The 9,982-nt window shown below is 35.8% G+C and overlaps 1 pseudogene; it reads left to right on the plus strand.

The window, feature by feature from the left end:
• The window catches only part of LOC137614991 (uncharacterized), a 5,181-nt pseudogene extending 2,660 nt beyond the window's left edge, over nt 1–2,521 (plus strand).
• The last annotated feature ends 7,461 nt before the right edge of the window (nt 2,522–9,982 follow it).

Here is a 9,982-nt window from a genome sequence, read left to right on the forward strand (position 1 = left end):
TCCTCTTTTCAATTCTCCTACATATACCATATACCCCCTCCCTTTCCCTAATACACTGTGATAGCCATTGTAAGGGGAGGTGAGGAAAAGTGAACTCGTCCTGGACCTGTATTTAAGCTACTTCCCGTATCTCACTGGTGAGCCGTTCCCAGACACTTAGTCTACCACACAGATCCTTCGTGATTACACCACATTTCATCAGATAAGGCTGTTCAGGTACTTTATATAATATTCATCTGGTATCATCTCAAAATATCTCACCTTTGTATTTTATATATATATATATATATATATATATATTATATATATATATATATATATGTATATATATATATATATATATATATATATATATATATATATATATATAAACTACATTAGTTTATATATATACATATATTTATATAAAGACTAATTGTATTCACACTTATTGTGCTCTAAATATCCAATCTCTCGGCATCAAAGGCATTGTTTTCCAGATTATTTGTAATCTGCGAATGAGAATTATTTTTAAACTACGAATTAAGAACCAGTGATTTAGTTTGACATTAGAAACTTTTCTTTGTTTCAAGGTATGAGTGATGGAAGAAAGATGCCAATGTGTGTTTTCTGCAATGAAGCCATTGACATGGATCAGGGTGCAATGGGTCAAAGGGATTGGACAAAGTCTTAGCAATCAGCAGTGAAATAAAGGATGGGTTAACCCAGTTGTTAGTAAACAGAGCATTACCAATTCCTATACACAAGAGTGACAGAATTATCACTTGCCTAAAAATGTCAAGAAAAGGAAGAGAGAATCAGATAACTCTGGTAAAAGATCAGAGTACAGGGCACCAATTCACAGGTCCCAGACAGACGATTTCGACCTACGAAATCAGAGTGTGTATTGTGGAAAGTGTATTGACTACTCTATGATAATCAACAACCTCATAAGAGACGTGATAAAATACATGAATCAAGAACTATAGACTTTATCCGCTCATTACAAGAGAAAGGCATAGAACGCTCTGATAAATGGGGCAATGAAGTACATGTGCGTATTCAAAACATTGGAGATACAGTTGCTGCTGAGGTAAAATATCACCATAACTGTCAGGCAAGTTTTCACAAGGGTAGGGAATCTGTGCAAAATCCCACAAAAAGGCCTAAAGGTCATCCTATAGGGTCAGTTGATGAAGAGAAAAATGTAGGATTTTACAAACTTTGTGAGCTCTTAGATAACAATGATGACTACCAATACACTTTTGACAGAATTAGAGGGTCTTTTGAAGGATTATTCTGGAGATGGTGAAGTGTACACTGCGAGACAACTAAAGTCTAAACTACAAGATAGATATAAAGATGAAATGATTATTATGTGCGAGCAAGGTAAAGAGACAATTTATACATTTCTGAATGAGAGCAATAATATACTGAGACAACATTACAGTAATACTGGATTAACACCTGAAGAAATTGTCGACATGGCTGGAGTTCTCATAGAAGATGAAATAAGGACAACCATATATGATAAATCCCAGTATCCAAAATTTTTGGAGATGAGCAGCTATGAGAAGATGGAAGAACGTGTTTCTCAACTTCTATTAAGGTTACTTAGTCATCTCATCAAGGTCAGACGCCTTAGGATTGCAATATCACATAGTATAACATCAGCTGCACGCCCAGATCATTTCTCTCTCCAATTCTCTTAGGAGTATCAGTGTACTGTAATGCTAAATTCGAGTCTCGTGATTTAGTTGATTTACTTAGCAGTCTAGCATTTGCAGATGATTATCGAGAAGTATTACGCCTCTACAGTGCAATGCTGCCTGCAAGAGAGAAAATGTATGAATGGGTTGACAAATTTGTGAATTCTGTATTTGACAATGCACACATTGACACTCATACACTGACTGGACTTGGAACATGGCATGTTTTTGGAGGCATCGCAGGTGTAACGCCAGCTGGAGAGATTCTGGAAGAAAACTTGCCTCGTTCAACAAAAGTTCAGTCCGTTGTAGATGTTGGTAGATTTGCACAATTGCCCACCAAAAAATACAAAAAACCACAAGTACCAGGTCTCAGAAATGTATTAATCAAACCACTAGAACCTTTCAGTACCAACCATTCTTTCTTGAGATTAGATGTAACCTTAGACAATATCTGGCTGGCCAGCTTCCATGTAACACAGACTGCATGGTGCCCATTATGGAGTCGTTTCAATCAAACTCTCATGAAGCAAATCCACTATGATGTAAGTAGAATAGACATTCTGCCATTCATTAATAATAGTCTAAATCATCCAGACACCCTTTACTCTGCCCTCTGCTATGCCCAGGATGTGTAGTACAGGCTGGGTATTATTCCTGTCACATTTGATCAGCCACTATACCAGAAAGCAGTTGAAATAGTACAAGCATCTCCAGACCTTAGCAAAGTTATTGTGAGATTAGGTGGCTTCCATCTTTTAATGTCATATATGGGTGCAGTTGGACATATAATGGCAGGGAGTGGGCTGTCTGATCTATGGGAGACTGTCTAAGGAATCAACACAGTGAAGCACATGCTGACTGGGCATGCTTATGCTCGTGCACTCCGGGCACACATGCTGACAGCCTCTTCTCTTGTTGGGAAGATGCTTCATACATCAACATCTTGTAACACACTCAACTTGGATCATCTTAGAGTTGTCCATGAAAAGCTGCTTGATGGGAAATATGAGGTTGGGACTCTTCAACAGGACTCCTCTGTGGCTCATCTAACAGATGTTTTAGATGATCTAGAACATAACCTGACTACAAACTCAAGAACAGGAAAACTGTGGATTGAATATGTCAAGATGATACGTCTAATGCTCTTGTTTCTACGGGCTGAGCGTACTGGTAATTGGGAAATGCATCTATTTTGTGTCAATGCAATGATCCCCGTCTTCCATTCCGGTAGACACCTAGCATATGCAAAGTCTGACCGTCTCTACCACACACAGATGAAAGAGCTCCCCACCATCATGGACAAGGATCAGTATGTTACATATACAGAATCTGGATACTGGACAATACGCTGGAGTGACCGATTCTGGTCTGGGAATTTTACTGACCAGACCATAGAACAAGTTTTAATGCGGATTTTGAAGACTCGTGGAGGTTTGAAACATGGCCGTGGCATCACAAGCAGCACTCAGGCAAGGATGATTCATACCCTGCCAAAGACTATTCAAATATGTGAGGTAGTTGAAGATTTTTGTGGAATTTATTCTCAGACAAGTGATCAACACACTGACATGAGAGCCTCCATGACTGAACGTGACAGGAAACACTATATCCTTTTTCGAAATTGGTTTGATGACCACTCGGTATTCTCATACACAGGTGAGCACAGTGAAAATCTTATCTCGCTTGCAACTGTATCGTGGCACCAACATCTGCCAATGCTGAGTGTGCCTTTGAGATGGGAAGGAAATCAGCTGAAAATGTAACAGGTAAGAATTTTGCAGATGTTAAACTCAAAAGAAATGATCGAGTTACATCAATAGGAGCAGCCACCAATGGAGTGACAGTCCGTGGCAAAGTGGTAGAGGTAGATTCCACACTATTATTCATGCGTGTCACATGTGTTATAGATAAGTAATCTGAAATGGAAGCCTACCTTCGGCATGAGTTTAGTAAACAGCCTCCTGCATTATTTGATAAAGAGATGATGCGCAAGAATAATAAAAGTAATCTTGCAAGTCTCATAAAAGCTTCAGTTGTACCCATCTCAAGTGATGACCTTCAAAATCCATATTACATTGTCGATGGTGGACATCTACTGCAAAGTGTTCCTTGGCCAACAGATGTGGATGGTTGCACATATGGCGATGTTTGTAGCACATATGTATCATACATACAGTATGTTTTGATGGGTATTATGCTACATCAACAAAATTTGCAGAGCAGAACCGGCGTAGTCTTTTTCACACGGTCTCTGCAAATATAATTGTTGATCTTGAATATCCAGTCACTACTAATCAACATTCATGCTTGGCTAATAGAACAAACAAGTCACAGCTAATAGAAGAGATTAAAGTTAAGCTCTCAAGTAAAGGAGTTAAATGTCTACAGGCAGAGGCAGATGCTGATTACATACTGACCAGCACAACCACTAGTTATGCAGAGGTTCACACTGATTGCTTAGTGGTACTAGTATGCACTGACACTAATTTACTAGTAATGCTCATTGACAAAGTAACATATAAGAATGTATATTTGATGTACTCACGTAATAATGTCAATAAGATCAGTGGTATGCAAGAGGTAACGCACCGTCAGTCCCGTCGACACATTCTTCTAGCCCATGCAATCACCGGATGTGATACGGTGTCTGCCATTTTTAGCATTGGAAAGAAACGAGCACTTACGGTTTTAGAGAACCACAGCCAGTCTGACATGTTTGATAAATTTAAATAGTGTGATTCAAGTCATGATGAGATTGATAGGGTTGGGGAAATTTTTTATTAAATCTCTATTAGTGTAATGAATCAACATCTCTTGACAAGTCTCGGTACATATTGTACACACAGAAGGTGAGCAAAATGAGCAGCAATTTCAAGTTAGAGAGCCTCCCCCCAACCTCTGCAGCAGCTAAGTACCATTCATATAGGACTTACTTTACAAGACAAGAGTGGCTGGGAAATCCTGAAAAGCTAGATTCTACAAATTGGGGTTGGTACTACAAAGGTAACGTGCTGACTCCCGTCTTCACTGATAGGCCTGTAGCCCCAGAGCAAGTGCTGCTTATTATATCCTGTGGATGTAAGGGAGGGTGTGCGAAGAGGTGTAAGTGCCGTAAAGCAGGAATGTTTTGCACAACCATGTGTTCATCATGCATAGGTCAAACATGTACAAATTCCTGGCCTGCAGATGGTGATGAGGATGAGAAAAAACTATGAAACCTGTGAATACGTGTATATGATTTCTTTTCGTTAATTCAATATTTATGATTTGAATTATTTTTATTTGGTTATTAATGTCAAGAACTTGTACATGTTACACTGAATAAAAGAAGTCACATTATATATGAGTCTGATGTATACTATGCTTGAGTCAGTAGATATTTTGTTAAGTCTTGTATTTTATTTGGATTTTAAATCTCGGAACATGTAAAGTTCTCTTTGAATAGAAGAAACCACATTAAATACGAGATATGTGTCTACTATGGATAAATAACAAAATTGCTTAATTCAATATTTATAAGGTGAAGATTTATATTTTATTTGGATTATAAGGCCAAAACATGTAAACTTTACATTGAATTAAAGAAATCACATTAAGAATGAGTCTTGTGTTTATAATGAACGACAAAAGTATTTTTCTCGGTTTATTTCAATATTTGTGATGTGAAAATTTGCATTTTATTTTGATTTTAAAGGCCAGAAAATGTAAATTTTACATTGAATGAAAGAAATCACATTAAATATGAGTTTTTTGCACCAAAGTTCCTTGTTTAATAAGCACTAAACAATGTTAAAGGAGTATTTTCGAAAATTAGCCGCATCGCAGCCGCCATCTTGGATTTTTTAGCAAGCTCAAGTTAATTTAGGTAATCTTTATTCCACTGAACTTAGTAAGGTTTCAGATAACTTAGGTGAAAAATTCAGCTTTCTGCATTTTTTTTTTCATGTTGAACCCTATTGCTCCTGTACTATATCAGGATACATGTATGAGAGGAAGCATTTTTCCAGAAGTACGTCTGGAGGCATTACAGTATCACATAAGCCTGACTTAAAAATTGAGGATGTATAGCCTATATTATTCCAAGAAATAATTAATGTTTGACACGGGTCATACCTCGGATTGTGTGTTGTTAACTAAATCCAAATTGTTTCAGTGATAAAGATAAAATGTTCAAAATTTGTTTTCCCTGTTCTCGGAGAGAGAGAGAGAGAGAGAGAGAGAGAGAGAGAGAGAGAGAGAGAGAGAGAGAGAGAGAGAGAGAATTACGTATTTTCCTCATGATCAAATACTTCTTCGAGCAAATGAGAGACTTCGGTGTCCATAATTGAAACAGATTCTGTTATGCCATACTCTTATATCGAAACGCCATAATTTGGTTCTGTACCAACCTCCGACTTTTTTATTTTCCATTTTGCGTAGCTCTCCCTTGTAATGATCCATTATGGATTCCATATTGTTTTCGACTTGTAAGCCAATTATAAACATTCCACTTCTCGGAAGTTCTGACGTTATTTTATTTATTGCTGCTACACGTTCATTTCCGTCTTTGTTAACATTTGCTTTTATATTTCATAAGCATAGGCTCTGCCATTATTGTTTGATTAGCAACTAAGCCTCTCTTCCATCTCAAAGTCATCTTTCCTCCGTAACTGGATTACAACTAGTCATGTTTACATGGAAGGTGATAATTTCTAAAAGTTGAAGTTAATCCGGTAAACAAGTATAACTCCGTTCATAGTGCCACTCCGCTCCGGAGAGTGTCTGATGCTCGGACTCTACGAACACAGGCACTGTCCGACACACCACTTGGTGCTCCTTATTGACGTCGTTAAGGCTGGTTTCACAGTGTTAACTGGTAACAATTGTCTTCGACGGACACTGTTCGACCGTGTGGACGCACCTTAAGGCGAGCCATTCAAAGTCTATAGTTTCTGACCGGCCGGGAATCGAACCATGGTCCAGGAAGCTGACTTGAACAGTGACTTACCATATAGCCCCGAAGAAAGATAAAAAATCAATGACATTTCTTCTTTATTTATACCTGGGACTCTGATCCCAAGGTCGGTAAGAAAATCCAGACATTACGGTATTAGATTATAAGGCTTATTTGAATTTGAAAAAAAACCTGTCTAATTGTGCAAAATTTATCATTAATCGAATGCCATGTACAAACATACCAATTAGCTACGATGGTGAAGATGGGTTGATTTCAATTATAAATACAAAAAAACCTGAATTTGACAAGTATAAACAGAGAAGAATTGTCATTGACTTTTTATCTTTCTTCGTGGCTAAATGGTAAGTCACTGTTCAGGCCAGCTTCCTTGACCATGGTTCGATTCCCGGCCGGTCAGAAGCTATTGTCTTTTGAGTGGTTTCGCCTTAGGACTATGATCCCAGGATCGGTATGAGAATGTAGACAGTAAGGTATTGAATTACACGGCTTATTTGAGTATGAAAAACACGTCTAAATGTGGAAAATTTATCATTAATCGAATGCCAAATACAAATTAACCATTAGTTACAATGGTGAAGATGGATTGATATCAATTCTAAGTACAAAAAAATCGTCGACAGGTATAAATACTGAAGAATTGTCATTGAATTTTTATCGTTCTTCGTGGTAAATGTTAAGTCACTGTTCAAGCCAGCTTCCTGGACCAAGGTTTCATTCCCAGCCGTCAGAAGCTATTGTCTTTGAGTGGTTTCGCCTTGAGACTGAGCCCGAGGTCAATAAGAGAATCCAGACATCAAGAAATTAAATTATATGGCTTATTTGAATATGAAAAACACGTCTAAATGCGTTGAATTTATCATTAAGCGAATGCAAAGTACAACATACTAATTAGCTACGATGGTGAAGATAGATTGATTTTAATTCTAAATAAAAAAAGACCTGAATTCGAAAGGTATCCATACAAAAAAATTGTCATTAACCTTTTATCATTCTTAGTGGGTTAATGGTAAGTCACTATTCATCCCAGCTTCCTGGACTAGGGTTCGATTCCCGGCCTTTCAGAAGCTATTGTCTTTGAGTTATTTCGCCTTGGGACTCTGATCCCGAGGTCGGTTAGAGAATCCAAACATTAGGGTATTAAATTATATTGACTATTTAGATATGAAAAATATGTCCAAATGTGCAAAATTTATCGTTAATTGAATGCCAAGAACAAACATACCAAATAGCTTCGATGGTGGAGATGGATTGATTTCAATTATAAGTACAAAAAACCTGAATTCCACTGGTATAAACACAGAAGAATTGTCTTTGACTTTTTATCTCTCTTCGTGACTAAATGGTAAGTCACTGGTTTTTGCCAGCTTCCTGGCCCAGGGTTCAATTCTCGGCCGGCAGAAGCTATAGTCTCTGAGTGGTCTCTCCTTGGGACTGATCTAAGGTCGGTAAGAGAATTCATACTTTAAGGTATTGAATTATATATCCTTTTTGATTTGGAAAAAGACGTCTAAATGTGCAATATTTATCATTAATCGAATGCTAAGTACAAACATACCAATGAGCTACAATGGACAATGGTGAAGATGGATTGATTTCAATTCTAAGTACAAAAAACCTGAATTCTATTGGTATAAATACAGACGAATTGCCATAGACTTTTTATTTTTCTTCTTGGCTAAATAGAAAGTCACTGTTTATCCCACCTTCCTGGACCAGGGTTAGATTCCGGGCCGGTCAGAAGCTATTGTCATTGATTGGTTTCGGCCAGGGACTCTGATACCGAGGTCGGTAAGAGAATCGAGATATTAAAATATTGAATTATATGGCATATTTCAATATATATATATATATATATATATATATATATATATATATATATATATATATATATGGGTGTGTGTGTGTGTGTGTGTATATATATATATATATATATATACATATTTATTTATTTATGTTTATATATATATATCTATTTATTTATGTTTATATATATATATATATATATATATATATATATATATATATATATATATATATTTATGTTTATATATATATAAATATATATATATTTATTTATGTTTATATATATATGTATATATATCTATATATATATATATTATATATGTGTGTGTGTGTGTGTGTGTAATGTGTAAGACTATATTGCATACAGTATATGAGATACAAAGTGCGATCGCAATGTAAAAAAATATTAGCATTATATATACTCAAAACTCTTTATCGATGTTAAACTAATACGCATTCTGACCCACTTAATATTACGACCTAAAAGAGAAGCCGAGAATACCAAGTTTAATGGCCACTCAGGAATGATAGAGGCAGGGGGTCAGTGTCTTTACCCTATTTAGCAGGACATTGGCCTGAAGACTGACCATATATATATATATATATATATATATATATATATATATATATGTATATATATATATACATATATATATATATATATATATATATATATATATACATACATACATACATACATACATACATACATACATACATACATACAGTATATATATACTTAAATACAGTATATATATATATATATATATATATATATATGATCAGTGCCCCAGCCACCCATTCATGTAAGTTATGACCAAGGAGGGTCAGGCAATGGCTGCTGATGACTCAGCAGATAGACCTATAGGCTCTCCAAACACCCCATCCTTAGCTCACTAGGATGGTGATGTTGCAGCGACTAAAGAAACTAACGAGTTTGAGCGGGACTAGAACCCTCAGTCGCGTTCACCAGTCAGGGACGTTACCACATTGGCTACCGCAACCCTAAGTGCTACAGGAGGATGTTTGAAAGTTATGAAAATCTTGAATGGTTAAGAGTAGCCATTTTAACAGATTCCGTAACACGGACAGAAAGAATAATAGCAAATACTGTAATGATTTACTTTTGATTGGTTAGTTTTTACTTATGATTGTATTCATTGTCTCAATACAATTAACATTTGGTACAGATAATATTATTATTCAAAAAATGTGTTAACATTATTACATTTCTTTTTCTTTTTTATGGGCCGTGATTTTATTTTTCCATTTTGAATTCAATTCCCTTAATCTATTTATCATTATTTCCATAACTTCTTTCCATTGATACTTTAATTTCCATTTACATCTTTGACTTCGCTAATTATTTCAATTTGAAATTAACATATTCACTGAATTTTTTTTAAGCCATTCAGATTTGTCCTGGCGCTAGTTGTTGTTATTATTATTATTATTATTATTATTATTATTATTATTATTATTATTATTATTATTATTACTAGCTAAGCTTCAACAATTGTTAGAAAAGCAA

This window comes from Palaemon carinicauda, chromosome 21 (assembly GCF_036898095.1).
Source record: "Palaemon carinicauda isolate YSFRI2023 chromosome 21, ASM3689809v2, whole genome shotgun sequence".
Lineage (NCBI taxonomy): Eukaryota > Metazoa > Arthropoda > Malacostraca > Decapoda > Palaemonidae > Palaemon > Palaemon carinicauda.